General features: G+C 42.8%; 1 long non-coding RNA gene across 1 annotated transcript; it reads right to left on the reverse strand.

Annotated features, from left to right (window-relative positions):
* Positions 1-3,806: 3,806 nt before the first annotated feature.
* On the reverse strand, positions 3,807-4,542 carry LOC146863302 (uncharacterized). Its single transcript, XR_014978236.1, has 3 exons — positions 4,424-4,542; positions 4,253-4,323; positions 3,807-3,847 (listed from the first exon to the last, which is right to left on the reverse strand). It is a non-coding gene; the product is annotated as an uncharacterized LOC146863302 (long non-coding RNA).
* Positions 4,543-13,997: the final 9,455 nt, after the last annotated feature.

Consider the following 13,997-nt stretch of genomic DNA (forward strand, 5'->3'; position numbering starts at 1 on the left):
TTATGTTGAGGTACATTACATTGGGCAGATTGCTCGCAGTCAGGCACAACTGTAGACTTATTAATTACGGTTAGGTCCTGGTGGATTGGGGGCAGTATTGGCAGGTTTTGGGAAACAGCCAATACAGTTTCTGCTCTAATGCTGTCCAGCGGTTTGGGAACCCCAGATTGATCGATGTTACTTCTATAATCAGTATGACCCCGGAGCCCTTGTTCGATCCTTGATAAATGATGTTCAATCTTATATATTCTGTCCTCAATGGGACGGAGGAGGGATCTGATCACGTCATAAATGTTAGACAGATCAGGGGACATTCCCTCGTCCCTAACTATGGCATTTGTCCCCCCGCTTGCATTCTGACGTGCCGTTCTAGCAGGTGATGGAAGGGCTAAAGGTGCATCTTTATTTACAGGTGCAGTCGTGGGGGGCTGCTCCAAATGGGCATTAAACATTCTGGGGTTTCTCTGATGGTTCACTGGCTTTGTTTTTTTACTGTCTTTCTTGACCTTCCCACCATTTGTGGGGATACGCCCTGGTTTGTTTTTAGGGATAGCCCCAGGATGCCTGTCGCGCAGTTGTCTAGTACATGGCTCTGAAATCATATTGTGTGTAGATGGTAATGGGCAAGGTGAGCTCAATAATGAATCAGAGACCATGGACTGTTCACCCATTGATACAGCGACTGTGCCACTCGGTAACAAGTCCAAAGTCGAAATGTCAATGTCAGGGCATGGAGTGTCAAGACTTTTGGTAGTTTGTTGGGCAGGGGTACGAGCATTGGCAATGTGGCCCAACGAGGACCTCCTGGCCGCCGCGAGGTCCTGCGTTCCAGCAGCGTAATTTCCTGGTCGATAACGCAGTTGACCTTAGTGATAAATTGGTCCATAGTTCCATTAAATTTGGCGTTAGACGCTTTCCCTTTCATATCTTTAGATGGCATGGTGATAGCAAAGGGTCACGATAGCAAACTATGGCGCTATGGACTTCACAGGTCAATCCAGAGTATACAGGGAGTATAAGGACAATAAACCGTTTAGCTACCACACTATATCCTTGTCACAACACTCTCCGACATACAGGACATTATAAATAATATGAACAATACATGAGAGCATAAGCTAGGAATACGACCTTAGGGGGGTTGCCCAGTCCAGTCTGCTCCTGTCAGTGACGGGCAAGGACGGGCCCGCCCTTGGCCCGGGCGAGCCCGCGCGCGTCCCGCGCAGCGGGAGGCGCTCTTCGCGTTTATGGGCTTTGGCGCCCGTTGATGACGCTCTCCGTGCGCCTCGTGGTCGCGGTCGCCCCTGGGTAGTGTAGTCACTGTTGGCAGGCAAGCCGTGCCCCTCACGGCGCTGGCGCTGGCAAAATACGGAACTTCAAAGGAACTTCAAAGGCCCACAGCGGGAGTAGGAATCACCAGCCGTTCCCCTCACGGCGTGACCAGTATTGGACTCAAGTAAGGCGCGCCCGCACAGCGGGAGGCGCTCTTCGCGTTTATGGGCTTTGGCGCCCATTGATGACGCTCTCCGTGCGCCTCGTGGTCGCGGTCGCCCCTGGGTAGTGTAGTCACTGTTGGCAGGCAAGCCGTTCTCCTCACGGCGCTGGCGCTGGCAAAATACGGAACTTTAAAGGAACTTCAAAGGCCCACAGCGGGAGTAGGAATCACCAGCCGTTCCCCTCACGGCGTGACCAGTATTGGACTCAAGTAAGGCGCGTCCCGCACAGCGGGAGGCGCTCTTCGCGTTTATGGGCTTTGGCGCCCGTTGATGATGCTCTCCGTGCGCCTCGTGGTCGCGGTCATCCCTGGGTAGTGTAGTCACTGTTGGCAGGCAAGCCGTTCCCCTCACGGCGCTGGCGCTGGCAAAATACGGAACTTCAAAGGAACTTCAAAGGCCCACAGCGGGAGTAGGAATCACCAGCCGTTCCCCTCACGGCGTGACCAGTATTGGACTCAAGTAAGGCGCGTCCCGCGCAGCGGGAGGTGCTCTTCGCGTTTATGGGCTTTGGCGCCCGTTGATGACGCTCTCCGTGCGCCTTGTGGTCGCGGTCGCCCCTGGGTAGTGTAGTCACTGTTGGCAGGCAAGCCGTTCCCCTCACGGCGCTGGCAAAATACGGAAATTCAAAGGAACTTCAAAGGCCCACTGCGGGAGTAGGAATCACCAGCCGTTCCCCTCACGGCGTGACCAGTATTGGACTCAAGTAAGGCGCGCCTGGTTCAACTTTGTCAGTATAACCTAAAATAAAACTTGAATAATATTTACTGAGCACCATAAATAATTTGAGTGCATCTCTTAGGCGCTTCTCTTATTGCTTTGACTAAATACTCATTTGGTCTTATTGCATTAGAGGTTAACATATGCCCTAAATATTCAATTTCATGTTGTAAAAACTTACATTTTGGTTTAGAAACAGTCATACCTCTTTTCCTTAGTATGGATAATACATTGTTTAGAATTGAATTATCCTCCTGTATGGTTTCTGCATGTATTAAAATGTTGTCCTGAAATTTTTATACACCTTTCACATCTTTAAAAATGAGAACCATTAACCTCTGAAAAACGCTTGCAGTGGAGGTTAGACCGAACAGTAACCTCACATACATGTAAGAACGAAAAGGTGTTACAAATGTGGTATAATCTTTTGACTCTTTTGACAGTTTCACTTGGTGGTATACTGACTTTAGATATATTAATGAAAAGGACTTGGAACCTCAAGTAGCAGCCAACATTTCCTGAATTTTGGGTAGTGGATTATGTTTTTATTAAGACATCTCAAGTCAGCACAGAGCCAGATTTCCCCGATCTTTGTTTAGTAACTACAATAGCAGAAACTCATTCTGACGAGTCTGTTGTTCTATAACTCCTTCATTGCACAATTTATCTAGTAAAACCTTCAACTCACTCCTTACAAATAGGGGCCTCTGCCAAGGTTTGAAGTGTTTTATAACTATGTACAGACTGCCTTTTTGAAAAATGTGAGCGTAAAAATTCTGGCACACAGATATCCACGGTATAAAAATATTTTTCAGAAGCCGTTCTTGGAACTTGTTTTTGCTCCACTTTTTGGCAGTTTATATAGTGCAAACTCGACCAGACGGTATTAGATTGCTTCACATAAGCACCAGTTACATTACACAAGGACACGCCACTGTTACTTACACTCCATTGCAGGGTCAGATGGCCGATAGGGCAATCAGGTAGTGTCTGAAAGGCTCGCCTGACAGGTCAGCTTGTGGACCGTTTTTTTGCTGTTTGAAGGTATGTTCATTAAGCTGCATGGCCAGTTTTTACTAACATTTTCCCCATAGACTTTTTGGGGAAAGTAGGATCTGATTTTATGGTCACCCCCACTGTTTGCTGGTGTCAATATGCTTTTCTGACTAGTCTGACTGGGATCCTGCTAATCAGGACCCCCGTCTCTGTGCTTCTTCCATAAATTGCACTGTTCAGTGAGTGAAGCACACCTAACTTAACCCTATATATCTAAAATTAAGCTATTTATTTGAACTTAAAAACTAAGCGTGCTACAGTGGGTTACGTGCCGCTTTGACACGCCTGATATGTACACCCTATTTCAAGCCTAATCGACCTGACCACCGTGCACTTAGCTAATGCGACTATGATTGCATTCAATGTACACAATATACATAATAATTTGGAGACAATTCAATTCTCAAATTTTGACCACAGTTATTCACTGTTATTTTGAATTTAGAACACAGTTCTTTTATTGTTCAGATATTCAAATTTTCATTCTGAACCAAAAACGTATTGATAAACATTTTTACAATAATTTGAACATTGCCCAATGCATTTCGGTCTGTTGGCCCTTCGTCAGGGGATTCAATCTGAAACATACCAAAAAATGTACATGAATGATGTATCCAGCACTCGCTGTACAAAGAAGTAAGTTGTTTGCATAAGTATCAAAGAAATTAAACTCAATATCATGAGATAGTCATTACATATTTATACATGACTCATATTTTTGAATAAAAATACCAGTCAAATGAACATGAAAAGAACAAAAGAAAGACACCTCCTGCCACCATGTGAATAGACCACAAGAACTAACTTAGTACCAACTTCAAAGCCTTAATTCCCAATACACCACATCACTACCATAACCAGGTAATACTCACTCACGTCTTCAGCACTCCATTTCTACTAAAAATGAAAACATACCCTTTACTCGTACAACCTTCACCAAAATGAAAAGCGATTATGAACTTTAAAGTGAAAATTTAACACACCTTGTGCATGTTCCGAACTCAGTTAACTGCGTTCAATGAACCACTCGATATTTCAGAATACTGATTGCAAGCTGTTGAATAACAGAAAGAACAGTCGTGAAACTGCCTCTGAACATTTTCCTACGTGAAACAGATGAAAGCCTCCAATCTGTCTGCAACGCATCCGCTTACCTCTACCTCGATTTCAGACTCGTGTTCAAGTACAACCTCACGGACCCTTGCCGGTAGCAATTATCAACACCCGCGTTTACAAACTGAATATCTACGCTCGGACCAAACCTAAATAGACCAACTACCTCATAAGTTGAGCGCCGCATTCATGCAACTGTTAAACATCGACAACAGACTTAACTGTCTGGGTAAACAGGAGAAATGAAAATAACATGAGAGAACCGATCTCTGAATCTCCAAGACACAAAATAAATATTCATTTAGTGTCTAAACCTTCACGAGCAACCCCCACTAAATATTGCTGTATCAAACCATAAGTAAGAGACTGGCCTTTCTAAAAATGTGAGAAAAAAATAAATCCCAAACAAGTGAAATTAATAATAGTAAGAATATGAAGAACACAAATAAAAAAGTGAAGTAAAACGAGGAGTCACGGAACTTAGGTATTATACAGTTCAACCTCTGTGAATGATTCTGTATATAGAGATAATCATGAAGTGAACATCCCCATCCTGTTTATAGAAAACATCCATAATCAATTCTGTCATTAAGACCTCTAGGGCAGTTTCCTCATCTGGAACCATAGTTCACAGGCCGTCCGTATCACCTTCAGTTTATTATTTTTTAAATATTTGGGATGTCCAAATTTAAAAAGAAACCCATCACCCCCTTGCGGTACACTATTAGACATAACTAAGAGAAAAGGCGTAAAACTGGAAGATTTAAGAAGAAGAGATCTAATGTTCTTGAAGAGAAAAGCCCAGCTGTTAAACCCAAGGTCAGGACTGGCTATACACCCAGCTTTTTTTCCACATCTCAATTTCTTCCATGCACTCCTGATCCCTTTTTCAGCCCAGAGAAAACTATTTATGTCAGACAGCAAGTTTTTTCGAGCAGCAGAACTGAATAATAAAGGGATTGCATCAAAGATAAATGTCATTTAGGCAGTACCGACATTTTACTATGTTCAGAGCACTATAGCGCCTAGGACTTGTTTAAGGTTAAGTCGTGGTAGGTAATAAGTGCCGGCTATTCCAATAGGGTACGAGTTGCCTTTTTGGGTAGTCCTATTTTTATTTCATTGATTTTTTGAACGTGACTGTATTCTCACGTTAGTGATCTCTCAATCTTCATGCTGGGGGATTTGAAGTATGGTTGCTACCTTTTTTCAGCGTTAACAAGCGCTAGTTGATATATGTAGACCAATTCCCATGGTAAGGAGACTGGGGTAGTGCTGATTTCGTTTGCGCATAATTTAATTCTCGGACGATAGATTATTCGTCTTAATAGTGTGGGCTTGGATTACAGCTGGTATTTGCCTTATAGGCGTCTTTTTTAAGTACATTCGACTGGGGGCTAACTGAGGACCTCGCTTATAATTGAATTGCCATTTATTAGGTTCAGAGCACCATAGGTCCCAGTACTTGTATAAGGCTTAGACGCAGCAGGCAGTGGTTGGCCTACTGGCTGGCCGGGAAAAACCTGTTTGAAATCGGCTACACCCCGACCCAACTAGCGCGTGGTACCTTGCAGTCGTTGTTGTGCCCCGGTGCCCCTAGGCCATCGGATCCCCCGGCCCTACTGAAAATAGCGCTTCATTATTGGACAAGGGCATGTAAGTATGCTAAAATCCAAAATCCATATTCTCCCAATATACCGCTATGTGGCCTCCCCACGAGGCAGGGAATTCTGAGTGCCGGGCGATTACGGAATTGGACGCAACAGGGGGTGGAGACAATAGGAGCCTTTTTTCAGGAAGGCAGTTTGATGCCCCACGTGGACTTTGTGAGGGTGAACGCGGTACCCGATACCCAGTTTCTGCTCCATGCGGCGATCTCTCGGTATATTCGGGCACAGTGGCAGGCGACACCTGTAGAACCCTCAACATTTCACCTCCTGCGCTCCCTCCACATAATGGGCCATGGACGTTTCCTGGTTCGTTGGCTTTACCGGGGCCTCTGGGAACACACACAGATCTCCTTGGCTCCTCTCAGGTTGCGGTGGGAAACAGATTTGTCCCGGGCATTTAGTGATAGAGAGTGGACCTATATACTGGAATACCCTAAGAAAGTGTCCCGCAATTGCAGGTTGAAAGCAATTCAATTGTTTGTCCTCCACAGGGCTTACCTTACACCCCATACACTAAGTAAGATGTACAATACAGCGGTTGCGGCCTGTCCTCGTTGCCCGGCACCGGATGCCGACCTGATGCATATGCTGTGGCTCTGTCCGGCGCTGCGGGGATACTGGGGTAGGATAACGCAAGTCTTAATTACAATCACCGAGCGCCCCTCCTGGGACGCGGCAGAGGCTTGTTTATTGGGCCTTTTCCCGCTCCCCCTTAAAGCGAAACTGTTGCGTCGTTTTGCCAATCTGACTTTAATGCTAGCAAAGCGCCTGATAACACAGTGTTGGAAGCCTCGTGCCCCACCGCGTGTAGAGGCCTGGGGGAAGGAGGTGTTGCGCTGGTCGGTGGCGGAGTGAGAGGCCCTGCACCGTGAGGAGAGTCGGGGGCTGCGCAAGCGTCCTATATCCCTTGAATGGGCACACCTGACTGAGCTGTGTAAAAGTGAAATGGGGGAGGGGGCTGCAGGGACCAATCCCCAGAGTTCCCCTGTATGAGCCGGGGTACATGTCAGCGGATAAGATTGGTGATTGATGGAACCTGTCCTTGGCACTGGGTGATGAAGTATCCCGAATGATTGAAGTCACTTCACGGTGGGTGGTGGTTTACGCCTCCCCTCCTTACTCCACTTATTTTCATTCATCTAGTTCTCCCCTCTTACTGCACTGTTCTGCCTCCTCCCTTCCCCTGCGGCACGCTTTGGGTGTGGTCTCCTTCCCCTCTTCCCCCCCCCCTGGGGAATGCTCTACGGCCCTCAGACTGAATTTTTTGTGGCATGGTTGGTTATGGAGGGTGGGTTCTGGGTGGGATTGGGAGTTGGGGGGATGTTGGGTGGGCACCGCTCCCCGTGGGTAAAGTATCTTGAAGGATGGTTGCGTAGTACATAGCAATGTGCATGGTTGGTGGCCTTTCAGGCCGACCTGATATATTTTATGAATGTATTGATAAATATACTACACTATTTACTGGTTGGCGCAAGACGCCTGCGATGTCTCCTCTGCCCTATATGTACTTAGTGTGATTAATGCAGTTTGTAACTCATTGCTCCTTCTAATGAAAAATCTTAATAAAGTCTGTTTTAAAAAAAAAAAAAAAGGCTTAGATGCAGCAGGCAACAAGTGCTAGTTATTCCAACATGGCGCGATTTGTCCTTTTCGTTAGTCCTATTTTTATTTCCTGGATTCTATTAGCGCGTGACTGCAATCTCGCGGTAGTGATCTCTCAATATTTATGATGGGGGATTCGAAACATGGCTGCTACTTTCGTTCAGCGTTATTAAGCGCGTTTCGATGTGTGTGGACCCATTCCCACGGTAAGGAGATTGGGGTAGCGCTGATTTTATTTGACACATAATTTAATTTACGGAGGATATTATTCATTTGAAATAGTGTGGACTTGCAGTTTAGCTGGCATTTGCCCTATAGGGGTATTGGACGTCTTTGGCCTAATGATTACTTATCCCCACAACAAGACAGGGATATCAGGATAGCACTGGAGATAGCCTATGGGCTTGGCCATGTCAAATAATTTTGAATTTAATGCGGGTATAGATGGGGCACCTTATTGACGATATGCTTATTATTCATACAACAGATATTAGTCATATATTTTTGAAAAGACGACTAGGTATATATTGTCGTTATTTGAGTATTGACGGTTGATTTATATTGAGTTTGGTTACTCAGGCCCCCCTTTTTGATTATTTTTCATTTTTGGTGTGTCCAGGATCAATACGTAATATCCACTCGTTACTTTTGAGTGCTCTGGTACCTAGTTTTGTCAACATAGACGATTATTAATCTGCGTTGGAATATTCTTGGTGAGTGTCCATGTTTGCAATTTTTGCACATGTTTTGAGTTTATCATTTTAATTGTGCTGGATGTTGATGTATAGGGTTTGTTCACATTTAGATATTATTGACAAGTAGCGTGTTCTTATCTTTTACATTTATTCCTATTGATTTGCGTATTATATCATTATGGTTTTATGTATCTCCGATATTAGGTCAAGCTGATTACAGAACATAATCTCTCTTGTCTAACAGACTGAGGGGTTTTAAATTAGTGGATGACGGCTTTATATATATGGATATGAACTTTTTATCCTTGTTGAGTAATATTCACCGTCTAATAATGCACTTATACATACTATCACCTTAGATTATTTGAATCTGTAGTATGGAGAAGGAGACTATACCAGCACTTTTATATAGTTATTCTTTTCTTATGCTTGTAATTAGAACTGATGACATCTTTGTATAGCCATCGTGCTACATTTTATTGAATCACTACCTGACCTGGACGTCGCAATTTCAAGTCAGGATTGGACTTATCAACTATTAGGTGGGTGCTTTTGGCTATTATTTTGGCCTCTGGAATTTAGATGGGACTTCTTCTTTTATCAATATCACACTCTATTTTGTGTGGTTCGTTCTAGTATCACGGGCGTATGAGTATGGTACGATTGTATGTTTTGGTCAATACATAGTGAGTGTATATGATATCCTCACTTATATATGATCTTTAGAACACACGCTCAAGGATCTAACATGTTTACACTTTATTTCAGTGGATTTTCTTTCTTCTTTCTTATAATATCAGTTTTCACTCTGGGGACTCTGTGGATATACTATTTTTGTTCCTTGATCTGTATTTTAACACCGTTTCATATTTCGGGTATTTTCCACAATTGGTGAGATTCTGTTTTTGGTAGCCTTCTAAATAATATAATTTGAAAGTTTTATTTTATATTATTTGATTGATGATATATGCATTTTTATGTCTACAGCCTTGAGAAAGTCACAGTACTTATTAAGTACGGACGAAACACGTGTTGGCTGTTGCGAATTTGGATATGAGTTTGAAAAATCATTAAAAAGAATACGGTTTTGAAGATTTGACGTCTATGCGAATTATTTTATGGAAGTTTGGAACACTCTGGATTTTTGAAGGACATTGTAAAAATTGCTGGTCTAATTATTGGTTCCAAAACAAGGGTTTGATATATAACTTTTTGTATTTTCACGATGGGTGTGCGTCATTAGCTGTTTTTTTCTCACAGACTTTTTAACTAGGTTAGATCGACCAAGAATAGATAATGGGAGGTTACGCCAAGATTTCAATAGGGCTCTAATCTCCTTCCGTTTAACCTCTAAGTTAACCTGAGCCAATTCGTTGATGTTATGGGTTATTTGAACACCCAAATATCTTATTTGATGGTGTACCAAAGGCGAGCTAAATTGCCAGTTCCAGGACATAATCTCGTTTTTTTGGGAGTTAATTTGGTAGCCCGATATCTTCCCAAAATCTGTCAGCAGTTGTTCTAAACTTGGCAAGATTGCAGGTGAATCCTTTGTAAAAATCATCAGGTCATCTGCATACAGGGCCAGTTTTTTAGACCATCCCCTAAATTCAAACGGGGCAAATAACTCACTGGACCTGATTATTTGTGCAAGTGGTTCTATGTAAAAATCAAAAAGAAGAGGGGAAAGGGAACATCCCTGCCTAGTGCCTCGCTCCAGAGAAACAGAGTTGGTTAAGTTCCCATTAACTATAATCCTGGCTGTTGGGGATTTGTAAATCTTCCTAAGAGTTCTTGCAATATTTTCTCCTAAGCCAAACGCATGGACTAGCTCATGTAAGCAGGCCCAATTGACCCGGTCGAAAGCTTTGGCCGCGTCAAATGCAAAGATTGTAAGTGACATATTATTAGTTGAAGCAATATCAATAGCACCAATTAACTCGTGAGTTAAATCATGCAAATGGCGCCCTCTAATAAATCCCTTTTGATCGATATGGATTAAATTACCCATTATGTTGTTCAGTCTCCCTGCTATGATTTGCGCGAAGATTTTATAGTCACAATTGAGCAGGGAGATGGGTCTGTAAGACTCACATTTTTTTATCTTTATTGGGTTGCAGAATCAAGGTGATGGCTGCCTCGTTCCAGGAACTAGGGATTGGGGAATTATTTGTAAAGATACTTTCAAAAAGTTCCTCCCTGACCGGGACAAGCGTCTCATTTAGTGCAATATAAAACTCATTGGGGATTGCATCTAGACCTGCAGCACGCCCCCTCTTTACATTTTTAATTGCAGCCCTGATATCAGATGATGAGATCTTTCTATTAAGCTGTTGAGACAGCTCTTCAGATAACAACTGTAAAGATGTGTTATCTAGGTAATTTTTTATTTGAGAGTCAGTGACAGCTAGATCTTCAGTATAGAGATCCTTAAAGAAAATTTCAAACGCTTTTTCCATCTTAGCCCTATCTGAAAATATCTCCCCTGTTTCTATATTGTAGATCTCTTTAATCAGATTTCTCGTTAGATTGACTCGAGATTTCCAGGCCAGGAGTTTCCCACTACCCTCTCCATATTCATAGTTAGCCAGTTTGCTGGCTTCCCATCTTCTTTTAATAATGCTGTCTAAATAGTCTGCCATATCCTGTCTTTTAGCTAACAGCACAGGACTATCCTCCCTCTGATCTACACTATTCCAATTAGTTGATTGAGCAAGCGAGGCTTTATGAATTTCGGCTTCCAATATCTTCAATCTTTCTTTATTTGCCTTATTAATATTAGCTGAAATGCCAATAATTCTGCCTCTGATGAAATCCTTATAGGCATCCCATATTATCTCTAAAGGGACAGACCTATCATTTGCTTCAAAGTAAAATAGAGTGTCCAATTTTAACTGTGCAACCACTGACTCATCGTTAAGAATGGATCTATCAAGCGTCCATCTTTTGGTTTCTGGTTGGTGAAAGAATTTTAAATCCATCCGAACAGATGAGTGATCTGAAAGATGTTATGGAATGTGAGAAATTGCACCAACTAGTTCTGTTAATCTACGATCTATCAAAAAGAAATCTATTCTAGAATGGTGTTTATGTTTTTTATTATGAAAGGTGAAGTTTTGAGGACCAGTTATGGACTTATTTTTCATTCTCCAGATGTCTACCAGATTTAAATCCGCCATCAGTGTTTTGATCAATGAGCCCATTTTCGTATATAGTAATCTACCCCCTTTAGATTTATCCAAAGATGGGTTTAAAAGAACGTTAAAATCTCCGCCCATAATAATGGGGTGAGTCGAATCAAGTAGATGATTGTATATCGTTCTAAGAGAGGACTCATCGTCAATGTTTGGGCCATAATATCCCACCAAAGTCACCCACTTATTTTGTATTTTTAAATCCGTTATGATCCAGCGCCCCTTATTGTCTATCTTATAGGACCCTGGAACCACATTAGCAGATTCTTTCCAGATAATAGCCACGCCCTTAGTACAAAAGGGTTGTGTGGTATGAAGTGAACCCTCTATCCATCTTTGTTTAGCACTAACCAGTTCCCATTCATCAGCTGTGAGATGGGTCTCTTGTAAAATCATAATATCGAAGTCTGCTTGCCTTAAATATTGAAATATTCTCCTTCACCTGCTTGGGACCCTTAAACCATTAATATTCCAAGTACAAATTCTAATTTCAATCATTTGTACCAGCCCAGCAATCCGTGACACCAATCAAGCGGAATGCACCTTGGATGTCATCCTTTCCTATCTGGTTGGCAACTTCCTTAAAAAAGCGATATAAATGAGGACTTTTTCTTTTTTTCCCCCTACTTTGCTCCCCACCCAGTGAAAAATTAAAATTGTAGTCTTCCCGTGTATCCCCAACCCCCCCTCCCCTGGGAACCCTCCTATTCCACACGGGGTTTGATATAGAATAACCCCCTATGAGCTCCTTACCCACCCGGCAACCTATATTTGTCCTGCTTTTTCTACGCAACCTTATCCCTGAGCTTTAATTTAATCAACAAAGATCCCTACCTCCTTAGGGTCTCTAAAATTATGCATTTTGTTTCTCCACATCCCCCTAAGTAAGGCGGGAAACCTCAGCTGTACTGTGGCGCCAAGTGATCTTAAAATTGGTATAAATTTCCCCAGTTCCCATTGTCTGTCTTGTGTGATTCTGGAAAGATCCGATGTTATCCGAAAGACCCAACCCCCCTTTGTGAAATACCCGTTCTTTTAGAGCGTACGTTTTAAAATTAACCAAAATTCGCCTGGGATTTTTCCTGTTTGGGTTCTTGGAGAAAGGGTCTCTGTGAATTCTCTGGATGACAGCTTCTAGTTCCTTAACATCTAGTACGGGGATGAACTCTTTTGATAAACTTATAACATAGGTTTTAATATCCTCCCCCTCTGAACCCTCCGGAATATTCATGATTTTAATATTATTGCGCCTGGCATTATTCTCCAATGTTTCCAGTTTTTCTAGCATGTCCTTTTCTCCCATTTTTAATGCCTGAATTTCGGTACAGTTCAGCTCCACTTGCTTATTTAGAGCTTCAATTGAGGCCTCCATTACACATATTCTTTCAGTAATGGCCGACATTTTAACTTCTAAAGACTCACGTGAGTCTTGGATCCTAGCCTCATTTACCTCAGAAATGGCAAACTTACTCAGAATTTCCAAAGAGAGGGAGTTTAGCAGTTGCACCAAATCTGACTGGTCGGGAGTGGTTGACAATGCTAGAGGTATTGGAGGGGTCGGTATAGTGTTGGCGATTTCAAAACCAGATATAGGTTCCAGGCCATTTTCACTCAGTGCCTCAAACATATTTTCTGTTGTAATATTAGGGAGATCCACCCCTCCAGAAGCCGAGAAGATTTCCCTTGTGCCCATTTTGGCCTCAACTACCTTTAATATCTTAGTTGATGTTATTTTCCCACTGCCCTTACTTGTAGTGAGCCGGGACTCCTCCACTGGCAGTGGTGGGGCTAAGTATGTTTTCTCCTGTACCTTAAAAAACGATCTTAAGGACGGCTTAATATTAAGATTTGAAAATTCTTTTAACTGTCGTAAGGACCGTGAAGAGATAGTTTGCTGATCTCCTCTTGCCTGACGTTTTAATAGATTTTTTAGCAGCAGAGCCGGTGGTAAGGATCCCTGCTGTAGAATGAGAAAGAGAGGTAGTATGGGGACCTTCCGGACACTCCAGCTGGTTGTAAATTTTATTAAGAAGAGTATATCTGTTAGGATATTCTAAAGTGATTGGCCCTTCCTCTGTAGCCACTTGAGAGGACTGACTCTCCCGAACTTCCTGTAAATCAGCTGGGTTAGACAGAATGACCTCCAACGGGGACCCTTTCAGTCTGTAGTGTGTGCTTGAGGGGGTATCACAGGCGGAACCCTAGCTTTTACTTTTTTCCTCTCTTAGCTGGGAGGTTTGAAGAAGAGCTCACATCACAATCTCCCTTATTGAATTTTTTAGACCGTTTAACTCTTCTGGGGGGTCATAGGTCGGGATAGGTTAAAACGCTCCTTTTCTACTCCTGCCGTGGGAACTATTAGAGGACGAGGATGTTTGCAGCAGGGTTCTCTGCTCATGTAGATATTGAACGTAATCCTGTAAGTGTAATTTTTTAAAGTTTTCCTGTTGTAGA

This window comes from Triturus cristatus, chromosome 2_2, assembly GCF_964204655.1.
Source record: "Triturus cristatus chromosome 2_2, aTriCri1.1, whole genome shotgun sequence".
Taxonomy (NCBI): Eukaryota; Metazoa; Chordata; class Amphibia; order Caudata; family Salamandridae; genus Triturus; species Triturus cristatus.